Source organism: Neofelis nebulosa, chromosome 6 (assembly GCF_028018385.1).
Source record: "Neofelis nebulosa isolate mNeoNeb1 chromosome 6, mNeoNeb1.pri, whole genome shotgun sequence".
Classification (NCBI taxonomy): Eukaryota; Metazoa; Chordata; class Mammalia; order Carnivora; family Felidae; genus Neofelis; species Neofelis nebulosa.
In genome coordinates, this window is record NC_080787.1 from 47,179,057 (window position 1) to 47,193,262 (window position 14,206).

Here is a 14,206-nt window from a genome sequence, read left to right on the forward strand (position 1 = left end):
AGAGCCTTTGGTTTCTCTCTTTTACTAGAATTGATGATGCAAGACAAAGCCTACTGAATATCGGACAGTAAGCCTTTGAGGGCAGGGATCAGCTCTCTTCTCCTCACTTTGATATCCTTCACACATGGAGAGCTCTCTAAACCATGCATTCTCAGTGGAGATGAGAGCACCCTCCAGGGTGATTCTTGGGGGAAGAGCGTAAGAAAAACCTTAGAAATGGTTTATGGCCCTTCAAAGGGCCACAGTGCACAAGCAGATACACAGTATATCTGTGGCATTAAATTTTCATGGGGAGATTGGGTGAAAAAGATCTAAAGGCTCCTTAGGGGAGTCATAATTTAAAAAAAAGTTTGAGGGGCCCCTGGGTAGCTCAGTCGGTTGGGCGTCCGACTTCAGTTCAGGTCATGATCTCACTGTTGGTGGGTTCTAGCCCCGTGACAGGGGCTCTGCGCTGATGGCTCAGAGTCTGGAGTCTGCTTCGGATTCTGTCTCCCTCTCTCTCTGCACCTCCTCCCTCGCAGTGTGTCTCTCTGTCTCTTGAAAATAAATAAAGGTTTAAAAAAAAAGTTTGAGAAACACTGCTCTAAACATATTTATTGACTGAGTGTAATGTATGGCTGGGGATGGTGTTTCATGGCTCCATCTTGGACAAGTAACCTAAGCAAAGATTCCTGTATCTGGAGACTTAGCCAACTGCCATAATATTTTGACTTTGGTTTCAATTATACTCCACATGTCCCACTGTCCTTGTGGTTTGAGATTCAATGTGAAGCCACGGGCACCAGGGAGGACTCTTTGGTCCTTCACCAATTTGAGTGCGAAAGTGAAAGAATTCCATCATGGAAAAATTGGAAGGGAATGAAACTGGTACCACGAAAGTAGCAAGGAACAAGGCAAAGCTATTTCATGGGGAATGACCCACAAACTGTCTCTTACAGAGCGTCCATTCAGCTATGAGTCTGCCACTTACCCAATTTTTTTAAGACACAAGTCTCAGTTTCCTCCTCTCTGGAATGGGGACAATAGTAGGTGTCATCCCCACCTCAGAGTGTTCTGGTCGATCAAATGGGATCACATATGTGGACACACAGTCTAACCTGTAAGGTGTTAATTTTAGCATATTGTTATTTTCCCGATGATTGAAATATTATTTCCCTAGACTATGAGGACACAAGCAAGGATTTGAAAGAATAGGATCTTTCCATGCCAGTGAAAGATCCATTTCAGGCCCTGGAAGACTTCGCATGACGTGCCGCATTGCCACGTGCCCCTACTTGGATGCAAAAAGAGCTGGAAGGTGAGGCCTCAGACCAAGCACTTACTTTCCAGGAGCGAATTTGTACAATTGAAGGGCGCCACAAGGAAGACAGCTAACAGGCTGTGCCATGAAAGAAAACCACTTAAAACTATACCTAAATGTTAATTATCCATAGCACAAGCATACAAGAAGTTAAACCATCTTAGAATGGTACCTTCAAAAGTGGTTCCAGTTCTGCATCTTGACCCCCATTTCTGTCCTTGGGTCTCTTTCTCTTTGCAAGAACACCTCCTTCTTCCTACTTTCATTGTGTGTATTTTACCGTTAGGGCAAGTGCCCTTCTATCTGTAGGAGTTTCTTTAACCATAGATTCCACCCCTTTACCCTACAGGAGTTTTCCCCTATATTGGAGTTTATTCAGTCTGGAATAATCTGCCATCTTGGGAGATTCCTGGGGAGAATGTAGGACAGTAGGGCATTCCATGGAAGCCTTTGACATTCCAAGACCTTCAAACAAATCCACTGGGAGGGGAACACAATGGTTCCGGTCCCTGTAGAGCTTTCCACACCAAGGTAAGGGGCAGTTACACTTTCTTATCTTTCCACTTTTCTGGAGTATTATTGAAACAGATACACACGTATACCCACATATAGAGGAATCTTCTGAAGACAAAGATCACTTTCCAGAAAAAATTCCAGTTTCAACCCACAGAAAGGGACAGAGACCCTTTTTTAACTGCACCACCATGGTAAGCTGCTTTGGTAAACTGCTTCTCTCATAGTAGAGTTCATGATTCAAGTATTAAAACAGAGTAGTGTTGGTTGGTCATTTGTTTTTCACTCATCTTTGACTTTAAAAAAAAGTTTATTTATTTATTTTGAGAGGGACAGAGAGAGTGTGAGTGGCAGAGGGGCTGAGAGAGAAAGAGAGAGAGAGAGAGAGAGAGAGAGAGAGAGAGAGAGAATCCCAATCAGGCTCCACAATGTCAGCTCAGAGCTTGATGTGGGGTTTGAACCTGAGATTGTGACCTGAGCCGAAATAAAAAAGTCAGATGCTTAACCAACTGAGCCACCCAGGCGCCCCTCCTCTTTGATTTTTAAAAGTACACTTAAACTTTGGGAGAATAAGAAATATGAAGCATTGTATTTATCATTTGCAATAGTTTAAATTCCCAGACAAATGCTATTCCTCACCCCCAACCCTGTGGGGAGTAAGACTAGTTTCATTCTTCCACTCAAGACTTATTTTCACTTCCTTCCAGCCTGCTTTCATTTGTGCTTCAATGCCTTTGCCTACTGTGTCCCCCTGACTAGCAATGCCCTTTGAATGATTTTTTTCATCTTTCAAGATCCAACTCACTCTGTGCCACTTTCCCTGGCTTCTCTGGCCCATGCTGGCCTATTTCTCTGACCTTCTCCTATGTTCCACAAAGTTGAATAAATAATTGCTTTACATGTTTTTTCCTCTGTTGCCAAGGTTGTATTTGCCGGTACGCGGAGTAAGTGCTTTATACATATTTATTGTCTGGATGAATCTCACTTGATGGCTGGAAGTGAGAGAACATTCTTGGGTAATTGATGAGAACTGGTGTTTCTTCAGACTCTCTGGGAACAAGGAAATTAGCCTATGACTTCATTCTCACAGGCTGGGCCACCTTGAGCCACTTACCTAACTTCTGTAAGTCTCAGTTTGGGTATAAAAAGGAGATAATGGAAAAACGACCACTTTGTCCATTTTTTGGAAGAATGAGGAATAAGATAGGAAAAGTGGCTAGTGCAGCGCCTGGCATATAGCAGGTGTTCAATCAATAGTAGCTGTCATTAAGAGTGTTGTTATCGTCATTATGGTAATTCTCCGCATTATCCGATACAGTTCTGGGCATGTTGATTGACCATTTCGTCCTGAACAATGAGGCTGTTCAAATGTCCTGTAGTATCCTTCACTGGTCTGTTCTCTATGATTTGCTCAGGGTGCAAGAGACCTGTTGAGGAAAATAAGCTGGAAGATTCAGTAGAAGTGCTGTATCCAACTATCATAGCCAAGCTACGTAAAAAATGAAAACTTTCCCACTGAATTTCCTGGACTGGCATGAAGTGGGTGTCGTACCCACACCTTAGTTCAGGCTACGTGAGGAGTGTGATAAACCAGAACTCTGAATAGTGGCTTTCATGAAGCGGCTCAGATAAAAATCTTACTATTCAATTTTTTATTTACAACTTAGAAATTCTAGATTGGTTGACGTTGGCTCCATACTTTAAACCAACTGATGGGAAGAAAAATCTGTTATTGATTTACTGGCCTTCTTTTTTTTTTCCCTCTTGCCTCTGAGCACTGATGAAAAGTCTCTCCAAAACAAGTATTGGAGGCCTCACAGTCCTCAGGGAACTGAGGGAGGAGGTGTGGGGTGGGCGACATTTGCATCTCATTGCTGGCTTCGAGGGTTGTGTCCCTTCTTCAAACGTTTCGCTCTGGCAAGCCACTCTTCTTCCCCCATCCTCAGGGAAGCTCTTGCCCAGCAGAGTGGCCCATAAGCAGGAATCAGCAGACCTGGATTCGGTTCCAACAGGGCTCCCTCGACAGCCCCTCCCATGAGCTCTACACATCTCAGTAGACGTCTTTCCTGGACAGTCTCCTACCTTTGCCACTCTGTCCCCCAAGGGGAGGGTCTAGAGGTGGAAGAGTTCCATCAAGTAGGTAAAGTTCCAGGGGGGAAAGACAGACTTTGATCCAGCCATAGAGGAAGTCTCGTACTCTGCGTTAGGGCTAAATCTGAAATTGGACACAGCACACACACGCACACACACGCACACACATGCTAATGATGGGGAGCCGAGTGCCAGATGCCATGCTAGGTGCCATCTTACATATTCTTCATAACAATCCTGGATAGTGGAACTTACTACCTTGAATAAGGCTCAGAGAGCCCAGGCGGCTCCCCCAACATCACATGGTTGGTGGGTGGTTGGAGCTGAACAAACCATTTCCCCCGGGCTTCGATCGCTCACGGGAGGGGGTTGCTTGGGCTTCTTGGCCTCAGTAGAGACGCACGGGTCACTACAGAGAACTGCGCTCAAGTAAGCTGGCAAGAGAATTCTGGCCTCGGGGGCAGCGCCCTGTCCCTTGCCCTGCCCGTTTTTCAAAAAAGCCGGCCTTAGACCAGGCCCAGCATCACTCCCGCCGTATCTGATTCGATAAGGAGTTGCAGAGCCAATAAGATTCAAGGGGAGGGACGTGAACTTCGCCTCTCCATGGGGGAGATGACAGTAAATGTATGGTCCTATGTAGTTTCACCGGGTCTCCAGAACAACTTGTTCCCAGGGAGTTCTGGGGGCGCTGAGTTTTTTACTGTACTTCATTTTCATGTTGTACCTTGCGCTTTTCAGAACATCTCAGGGACTATTTACTTCATTTGATTCTCTTCTCTATTTTTTTTTTTTTTAAGGTTACTTATTTATTCTGAGAGAGACAGAGACAGCGCGAGTGGGGGAGGGGCAGAGAGCAGGAGAGAGAGAATCCCAAACAGGGGCCGAGCCACCAGTGCGGAGCCTGATGCAAGGCTCAAACTCACGAACCATGAGACCGTGACCTGAACTGAAACCAAGAGTCGGTTACTTAACCGACTGAACCACCCAGGTGCCCCTCATTTGATTCTCTTTTCTAAACAGAGCAGCTGGAGAGATTCTTTTTAAGAGTCAAGTCAGATTATGTCATACGTCTGCTGAAAATCTTCCAGTGGTTTCCATCCTACTCAGAGTCAGAGTCAAAGGCCTTACAAGGTCCTAATCCATCTGGTCCCATTTCCTTAGGACCTCAGACTTACTACACCCCCCACCCTCATCCCTTCCATTGCTCTGGCCTTGCTGTTTTTTAATGTGCAGGCTCACTCACCTTTGCCTCAGGGCCTTTGCACCACCTGGAATACTCTTCCCTCAAATGTTCTCTGGGGTCCCTTCTTTGCATCCTTTGGGCCTAAGTCTCAATAGCCGCCTCTTAGACATGCCCTCCCTGGTCTCTCTTCAGCACTCCTCATTCTCCTTCATGTCTGACTATTTTGCCAAGACACTTATCACCGTTAGAAATTCTACATGTTTAGTTTACTCATTTATTTATCTGCTTCCCCCCGTGGAGTTCTAGGGAGAGAGAGATTTTTACCCAGTTTGTTTACAACTGCACCGCCCCCCACTTCCCAGAGACAACCACAAGGCCTGCCCCTGAGCGATGATCCATAAATATTTAAATTCAATATGAAATATTGAATAAAAGCATGAATTCTTGCAGCAATGATCTTTTCTAGTCAAGGTAAGTATTGTGCTCTCAGCTTTACAGATGAAGAAACAAGCCCACGAGTTTCCGTGACTGGTCTGAGGTCACGCAGATGGTGGTAGAACTGTCTAGAACCAGGTGCCATGACCCCTAGCCCCAGGTCTTTTGGGCAATAAATTGCTGAGTTCCCATGTGGCTATTTCCATGCAGGGATGTGAACGACTCTGATATGGGTTCGGATACACAGACACGCAGGCTCCCACTGCAGTGAGAAGAGGGTACCGCACGACTATCATTTCCTGGACAGAGAAATATGCATCTCTGCCCGCTGGGTTCAGAGCAGTAGTAATTACGAGAGTCTGGAAGGAAGTGAGAAAAACATCAGGGACATTTAACAACCTTCACTGACCTGCAAATTATTATTTACAGTAACACAGAGCATTTCCTCTGCGGAGGCGAAGACACAGAACATATTATGCCTTTTTTTTTTTTTTTTTTTTTTAACATATAAGCCTGAATCCCCATAGCACGCTCCGGAAGCAGACAAAGAACAGAAAAGAGTGAGTGGACAGGTCAGGATGGACTTAGCCTTAGGGGATGAAAGGAACGAATTCTCGCCATCCTTTTTATTAAATTCCTCCCAGAAACTCCCTGAATTTGATATTAAAACAATCTGAGAATCGCATTGTAAACTCTTCAGAGTCTGGGTCGGGCCTTACTGTTCGTGCATCTCCTGTTGGTTGAGCGTACTGCTTTGTGACAGAAGGTCCGGAGAAGTGTGTCCAAATTGACTGCCAGGGCCAGGGCTGGAAGAGGCTTTGATTCGAGGCTCTTCCAACCTTGGCCCCCGGGGCACCCACCATCCCTGGCCTGGGCCTACCAGAGCTCTCCGCCTCTGCCGACAGGGAGCTCATTACCAACTAGAGCAGTCCTTGGTTCTTATTATACTTCTCAGGCTGAACTCCTGTCTGCCTCCTGTGAGGCCCACCCTTCGGCTCTAGTTCTGGGCTCGGGGGTGAGAGAGACGAAGTTAACGTCAGGTAAGCACTTGCACGTGTTAACGAACATGTTCTCAGTGTCTCACAGGCTCTAAAAGGCAGAACATGGCAGCTAGGAGTTCTTGAAAGCAGGAGTTCTCTGAAAGTCCTCCTGTGTGTGTGTGCGTGTGTGTGTGTGTGTGTGTGTGTGCGTGTTATGGGGTGGGGACTGGGTTTCTAGCGTGATGGTGCGGAGCATGACGTTGGAGTCAAGATGCCTGGGGTCTGCTCCTGGCTCTGTCACACAGCTGTGTGGTTCGGGTATGGCACTTAGCCTTTCTGTGCCTCAGTTTCTCCATCTGTAGAATGGAAGTAATAATGACAGCTTCATAGGGTTGTTGTGAAGCTCAAGTGAGCTAATGTCTGTGAAGTGCCTACCTAGCCCATCGTTAGCCCTTCTATGCTGTCCACACACGCCCGCTCATGCTCACTTGTTCTCTCTCTCTCTCTCTCAAAAATAAACATTTAAAAAAATTTTTTTAAATAAATAAATAAACGTGACAGCCTCTACCTCTCGACTCGTGACAAAGCCTGCACATCAGAATGAATTTCTGGATTCATTTAGTCAGAATTAGCGCGAAATCACATAAAATAAGAAGAAAATGGTAGCCATGTACCAAATGTTGGATGGGTTAGAAAAGAACCATGAAGAAAGGAAGCTGACACTCCGAAGGCCAGCTGTGGCCCGGGCCTGTGTGAGGCCGTCCGCCTGTCCCCTCCTTGCACAGCCCTTGGGGTCGTGGTCAGAATCTCCCTGTTGTTAACGATGAGCAGTGAGCAGCTCAAAGTGCCCCGCTTTGAATCGAGAATCCCAACCCTAGTCGGTCTGCATCCGGCGGGGGGTGGGGGGAGAAGCCTTCAGGATATGGCGGGAATTTGGAGCCGGGGGGCAGGAGACCTGGTTTCTTATCACAAGTATTGGGGCAGGCTGGCTCCTGTTTCTTCACAGGTCAAGTGGGCATCGGAATATCCACTTTACATTTCTCCCAGGGTTTGTAAGGTTGCTTTTGATCATTTGATTCATTTATGTGTAATATTTATTTATAGGCACAAGAACAAAACCAGAACTACCAAGGGCTGTTGGAGTGGGGTGGGGGGGTCTCTTTCTCGGGCCCCAGCTGTGGGCCCGTGCCCCGGATGTGACTCCCTGACTATGTCGGTATTTAGTTTTGGCAATTTCTACTACAAACTTAGATAATTCCTTTATACAGCTGTGTCTTGAACGTGTTTAAATTGCATCCGTTCTCCCTCTGCTATGACAGGGATTTTAGCACAATTACGCTCTCTCTCCTTTCCTCTGTGTTTTCGTACCTAAGACCGTTGTCTTCATAATCTCCTGGTCACCTTCATAGTTTTAAATAATGTACCTAAATCTTCATGTTGTGATTCCTCAGCTGTTAAGCAGTACCTGTCGACTTACCGGTAGAACAGAAATGCCACAGAAACGCCTGCCCCTTTGGCTCCTTGCCACCTCCCAGGGCCCAGGACCTTCCCAACACAGGTAGGCACTAGCTTGCTATTTGCTGCATGGACGACTGTAACCTGAGCCAGAAGCACACCTGCGCTGCCTTCCCCTCCCCCACCTTCCCCACTTCCTTCTCTGAACTGTAGTATTCACTTTATTTTTTCAGGGTTTTTACGATTTATATTCTAGGTCTTCCAGGTTTCATCTGTAGGTTGGTTGGAAAACCTGAAAAACAGGGACTCCAGGGTGGCTCAGTCAGTTGGGCGTCAGACTCTTGGTTTTGGCTCAGGTCATAATCTCACGGTTTGTGGGTTCGAGCCCCCCATCGCGCTGTGCACTAACAGCGGGAAGCCTGCTTGGGATTTCTCCTTCTGCCTCTCCCCCACTTGCGCTGTCCCTCTCTCTCTCTCAAAGTAAGTAAATAAACTTAAAAAAAAAAAAAGAGAGAAATTCTGAAAAGCAATACACAGGGTATAAAATACTGTGATTATAAAAATATTATATATTGCAGAACCAAGGAATATAACCACATCTGCATCACTTAACAAGGGGACCTTGGGCAGGGGATGTTCCAGAAGCCAAGGCCAAGTGGATTTTTTTTTTTTTTTTTTTTTACCCAAGCAAATGCCGTCACAGCCAGTTGCTGTCCATGGGGGAAGGTTGGGGGCTGTAAAACTCAGAAAGGCTTTTAACGGTGACCCCACAGCCTATCCCTTTTCTTCATAGCTATGGTTCTGACTTGGGAGTCTCCCCAGGGCTTTTCTGGGAAGGGCACCTCCTTCCCCAGGCTAGTTCTCTCTTCCTCTATGTGTTTGTGGGGTGTAGATTATTCCACTCAACTTTATCCGTCAATATGACCTCATCCTCTTTGTGTTCTAGGCGTTTGTGAAATTTTCTGGATTGCTGCTGGGATCTTTTCATGCTTGATATGGATTTATTCTTTTGCATGTATTTACTGTTATTTCAGTAAGATTTGGGAAGAAGGAGAGGTAAAGTAGGCCCAAGGTACCCTTTTGACCTTCAGCATTTATTTTGAAAATTTTGAAATGAACAAATATTTCTTCAGTGAATAACCAGGAGACCTTCTGGTTCAGGTGAGGAGGCTTGTCATGAGTGGGTGTTTGATGGGGTCAGAGAACCAACACTTACATCCTAACAAACAGTGCCAATTTCATGTCCTTACAGATAAAAGAATACTTTCACCGGGACTACCTTGACAAGTTCATGTGTCCATGAGATGAGAATAGAGAAAAAAGTACAGGAACAAGTTCCAGCGATGAGAAGAAGAATGACCGAAGCATTCCATAATTTATCTTAAGGCAGCAATAATTTGTGTGTTTGGAGACACGCTTTGCAGGGAAAAGAATCAAGACTCGCTGAGGTAATGTCACGTAACAGAAAGCGTGGGGTTGGTGACAAGCAGACGGAAGTCTGCAACCTCGTTGTGTCTTATAGATCTTCTGCAAAGTGGGTACAGTAAAATCTGCTCGGCGAGGATTGAGCAAAGCGACACATGGGAGGTACTCAGCATAGTGTGGGTTCTTTGGGACTGGTAATCCCCATGAGGCCAGGGGAATGGACTAGAAGAAAGTTGAAAGATTTTTATAATAGCTCTGTTGGGTTTACTGCAGCCATTGCTGTATCTTTATTGTCTTTCTGTCTGTTTTTGTCTGTTTCTCTCCCTGTCTCTTCTCCTCTCCCACCCCAGTCCTCAGCGCTAGTAAAATCTTTAAGCATCCTTTGAAAGAAAATTGCATGGTATCAGTCACAGGAATGTGCTACCATTTCACGGTGGCCATCCGCAGCTCTCTCCCAGGACCCCAGATGGAGAATCCCAGCCGGGCAGGAGAGCCTTTGGTGGAGGGGGAGTGGTGTTTCCTGGACGCTCTTTTGCCCTCTCAGCCATTTCCCTTAAGATGAAATGATCCCCTAGTTATGGGACAAATTTAGCCCCTATCCCTCCATGGCCAGGGGCTGTGGCAATATTCTACTGACTCCTCCTCACTGGATTTTGGAAGTGTAGGCTGGAAAACCACTGTCAGGTTCTGAGGGCAGCACATTATGGAATAATCAGGACTTGGCACAGGATGATGTTAAAAGTGCTTTCTTTCTTCCCCAACACTACTTTCAGAGATGCTTGGTCAGATCGTTCTTCACTGCTTGGGGGCCGGCAACAGTGCACAGATCCACATGACCTCCCGGAAACCGGGCAAGTCCTTACTCCACCAGAGTCGGACTAGACCTCTTGGTCCCATCAGCCTCTCGTCTATAGACATTTTTCCTCGCGGTAAAGCAGCCCACCATGAGCTCCCCAAACAGTCCCTGAGGTCAAGCCTCTCCCCCAGTGAGGGATTAGAAGCACCAAACTCACTGGCTGTGTGACTTTGAGCAGGTTACCTAACCTCTCTGGGCCTCCATTCCCCCAGCTCCAAAGCGGAGTTAACAATAGAACCTACCTCAGAGGGTTGGGATGGGAATTCCGCGCGTTAGTTTATCCATGAAAAGCCTTAAGACAGTGGTTCTCAACTTTGGTGTGCTCAGAATCCCCTGGAGGGCTTGTTAAAACACAGATTGCTGGCTCCCAGCCCAGCACGTCCCTTTAGTTTGCATTTCTAACTAGTTCCCAGGTGATGCCTACGCTGCCTGACCGAGAACCGCCCCCACCCCCCACCCCCCATTTTAGAACAACGCCTGACCTGGGACCAGCGCTGTATGATTTATTTGTTACTCGTTATTTACCTGAAAGATTTAAAAAAGGAATGCCACGGTACCTTTGGAATACATGGCCTGATTAGGTAGTCCTTTTAGAAGATTCGGGATATCAAGAGGATTAGCTAGCCCTCCTATCGAGCTGGAAGGGCTGTAGGAAGATTAGGAGATGGTGGGGACCGGAGACGAGACGGGCAGCCTGGATGCAGTTCAGTATCCAGGAGCCCCGTGGGCCTACCCCTGCCGCTGAATTTATGGGTAAAACAGAAGGCAGGCGCTGGGGAGCCAGATGAGGCCTGCCTTGCCTCACTCTCCAAGTATTTGGGGCTCAGGGTGGTACCAGGGGCTGTGGGAAATCATGACACTAAAGACTGGGCCGCGGCCTTCGGCGATCTCAGTTGCAGAGCTCCCTCCCCCGCCTCCACACCAAACAGTAAACAGCCACTGGGGGCGTGTAAGGTGAACACGATGTCCCCTGTGTACTAGCCTTACGGCCTTGGGGAAGATGCTCTCGCTGGCTGAGCCTCAGTGATGTCGTGTATCCTCCCAGGGTCCCTGTGATGACAGGAAGCGCGGTAGAGCCCCGTGAGAGCGGGGACCTGTCTGTGCTTCGCACCGCGGCATCCCTGCTCCCGGCTGGTCCCCCCCACATGACAGGTGTGCCCTACTCTTGGTAGAAGGAGTGCTCTGCTGAGTAAAGCACTTGCGGCATCTGGTTGGTGGCGTCTGGGCACAGGCGGCTGTCCTTGTGACTTCGGGTGAGGACTGGCCTAATCGGGGGAGATGACTGGAAGATGTGGCAAGCTCTCCAGACCTGGAGGGATGGCAGGGAAGAGGAGGACGGAGGACGGAGGAAGGAGGGTATTTCAGATGGGGCTGAGGGCATAAGGCAAGGGGTGTTCCAACAAGGGGCGTTCATCTCCCCACAACTGCCTGCCCATGAAAAAAACAAGAGGCAAAGAGTGCAGGTCAGTTTCTTCTTGTTTGCCTTCTAACTGACAGAGCATTCTGATAGAGACCAACCTGGGCATAAAAGAACATTCTTCATGTTCTCTGATCATGCCAGAGTGTCCTAGGTCAGTGCGTGCATAGGAGGCGTTCCACAATCTGTCTTCAGCTTAACCTTCCAACCGCATATCCATTTCGTCCCATCCAGGACTGTGGTGGCCCCCTAAACCTGGAAAACTCCTATTCATCCTTCAGGACCCAGCCAGTGCCTCCTTCTTACGCAGGCCTCAGAAGAGGAGGTCGCTTCTGTTGCATTTCCCCAGCCTCCGGTCTGGAAGGAGAAACACAATTCAGCAAAGCTCCCTTCTCCGGCTCCGGCCCCACCTGTCACTAGGGGAGCCTCAGCCATCCGACCTTCCACCGCTTCCTTCTGTAGTTTTCCTGAAAGTCTCCAGAAGGTGTCATCTGTGTGCTCTCCTGTGGGCAGCTGTTTATCTCCCGCATGGCATTTGTCAGTGCCCTTCTCCGCGGAGGGGGAGCAGGCTGCGGGGTCCCCCCACCCCCAGCTGGGGGGAGGGTGCCAGTGGTGTAACTGAGGCCACAGCACAGCGCCGCCTCCCGCTGCTGCGTGCTGAAAGCCGTGCTTGCTTTCCCGCAATCACGTGGTCTGGCTCCCAGATCCGTGCTGCAGAACAACTCCGAAATGGGGACAGTGAGAGTCTAAGAATACAGGCGGGCTATGAATAGCTCCCGCTCACCACGCCTTTCCTGTGCACGAGGAAGGGCGCTATAAACCCTTCTGTGGAATCCACGTTGTAATCCCCGCGCTGAACCCTGGATTGTTGCTAGTGAGGACCGCAACCCCCAGAGGCTCAGGGAGATTCAGTAGCTTGCTTCGGTGTTCACAGCTGGTAACGGGCGGCTAGGAGTTTAAACCCAGGTCAGCTTGGCTCCAGAGTCCAGAACCTTCATGTCCCTGCCTTGGTATGCACACCAGCTCCCATGAGACAGAGTGATGCCCTCCTCAATGCTTCCCAGTTCCCTTGGCAGTCCATCGGCTGGAAGGCTCTATCTTACCCCACAGCAGTGCCTGGCTCTTAGCACAAGTTCAACAACGATTAAATGAGTGAAGAAACAAATAACTAGAGTCTTAGTCTCACCTGACACTCCCACCCCCAACTGATGGGCCTGGGGAAGGTCTCCATATCTATCCTGCCTCAACTTTCACCAATCAGGGCAATAATATTGCTTGGATGGGGTTCTTATAAAGCAGGCTGAGACGCCAACGCCTAGGAAACAGAGCTCCAGTCTCAAAGGGGTCAATGGCAACAACGTACCAGCCTCACTGGGTTTGGCCCCCCACCTGCTCACACAGGCCTCAGTCCTCTGCAGAGCCCTGCCCAGTCCTTTTGGGAATCCTGGGAGAATATGTCACGTGTGCCAGCAGTGGTCACCATGCGGTATCTTCCGCTTCCCTCCTTTCCCTCTCAAGGCCCTCGCGATGATGTCCTCTCTGGGCATGGCCCCCTAGGCCACCTCACCCTGCACCCGCATCCACCACAGGACTATTGTCCACCATGTTCAGGGCCATCTCCTCTGAGAGTGGCCAGCCCTCACAGTGCCAGAGCCACTCTGTGTCCTGCTTAGACGTGAAAGGGCTGCTACCCTGCTCCATGTCACACATTCCATCCTCTGGGGCTTGACCAGGTGATGATATGAGTGCCCCATGACTTACCAGGTCCTTTAGAAATCCTCTCCTCCAGGGGCGCCTGGGTAACACAGTCGGTTGAGCGTCCGACTTCGGCTCAGGTCATGATCTCACGGTTCGTGAGTTCGAGCCCTGCATCGGGCTCTGTGCTGATGGCTCGGAACCTGGAGCCTGCTTCGGATTCTGTGTCTCCCACTCTCTCTGCCCTTCCGCCGCTCACACTCTGACTCTCTCTCTCTCAAAATAAATAAATAAACACTAAAACATTTTTTAAAAGACAGAAAGAAATCCTCTCCTCCAGCTTCACATGGCAGCCCATCCCCACGGTGCCCAGACGCATGCGTGGAACCGGGGGGTATGTGTGCACGCGCGTGCACTCTTGGGACTCCATGCTGTCCCCCACCCCACCCCCTGCCTTGTTCCCCACACTACACGCCAGGCTGCTCCTTAGACTTCTTTTCCCCATGACGCTAATCAAACCCTGAGTATAGCTGTTTGCTAGTCTTGGTTCCTCACCCTCCTCCCCACTCATCAGGCAAATCCAGTCACATATGGATTCATTTTAAGGATTATGTGGGACCCCCCCCCCACTCCCCACCATCCCTTAGCTACAGACTTAAGAAGACCAGCTCCTCAGTCCAGACGTCAGGTGAGCCAGCCTACTGGGGGAGGTGAAGGGTGGATTGAGCTTTATCAACAAGTCTGGCATTTCCAGATTTAAGGCTTGGATTTACTATGAAGCTGATGAGGGCTTAGGTTTCAGGACCTCCCTCCCCGATTTGCATGGGAGAGGCCCCGGTGCTCGTGTGTCTTTATA

The 14,206-nt window shown here is 48.6% G+C and overlaps 1 long non-coding RNA gene across 2 annotated transcripts; it reads left to right on the forward strand.

Moving 5' to 3' along the window:
* Window positions 1-1,748: 1,748 nt before the first annotated feature.
* LOC131514295 (uncharacterized) lies at window positions 1,749-13,359 on the forward strand. Of its 2 annotated transcripts, none has more exons than XR_009263014.1 (5): window positions 1,749-1,831; window positions 7,954-8,060; window positions 8,904-9,118; window positions 9,210-9,405; window positions 11,890-13,359. It is a non-coding gene; the product is annotated as an uncharacterized LOC131514295 (long non-coding RNA). The 2 variants fall into 2 exon arrangements; XR_009263013.1 differs by lacking the exon at window positions 1,749-1,831 and adding an exon at window positions 1,842-2,007.
* The last annotated feature ends 847 nt before the right edge of the window (window positions 13,360-14,206 follow it).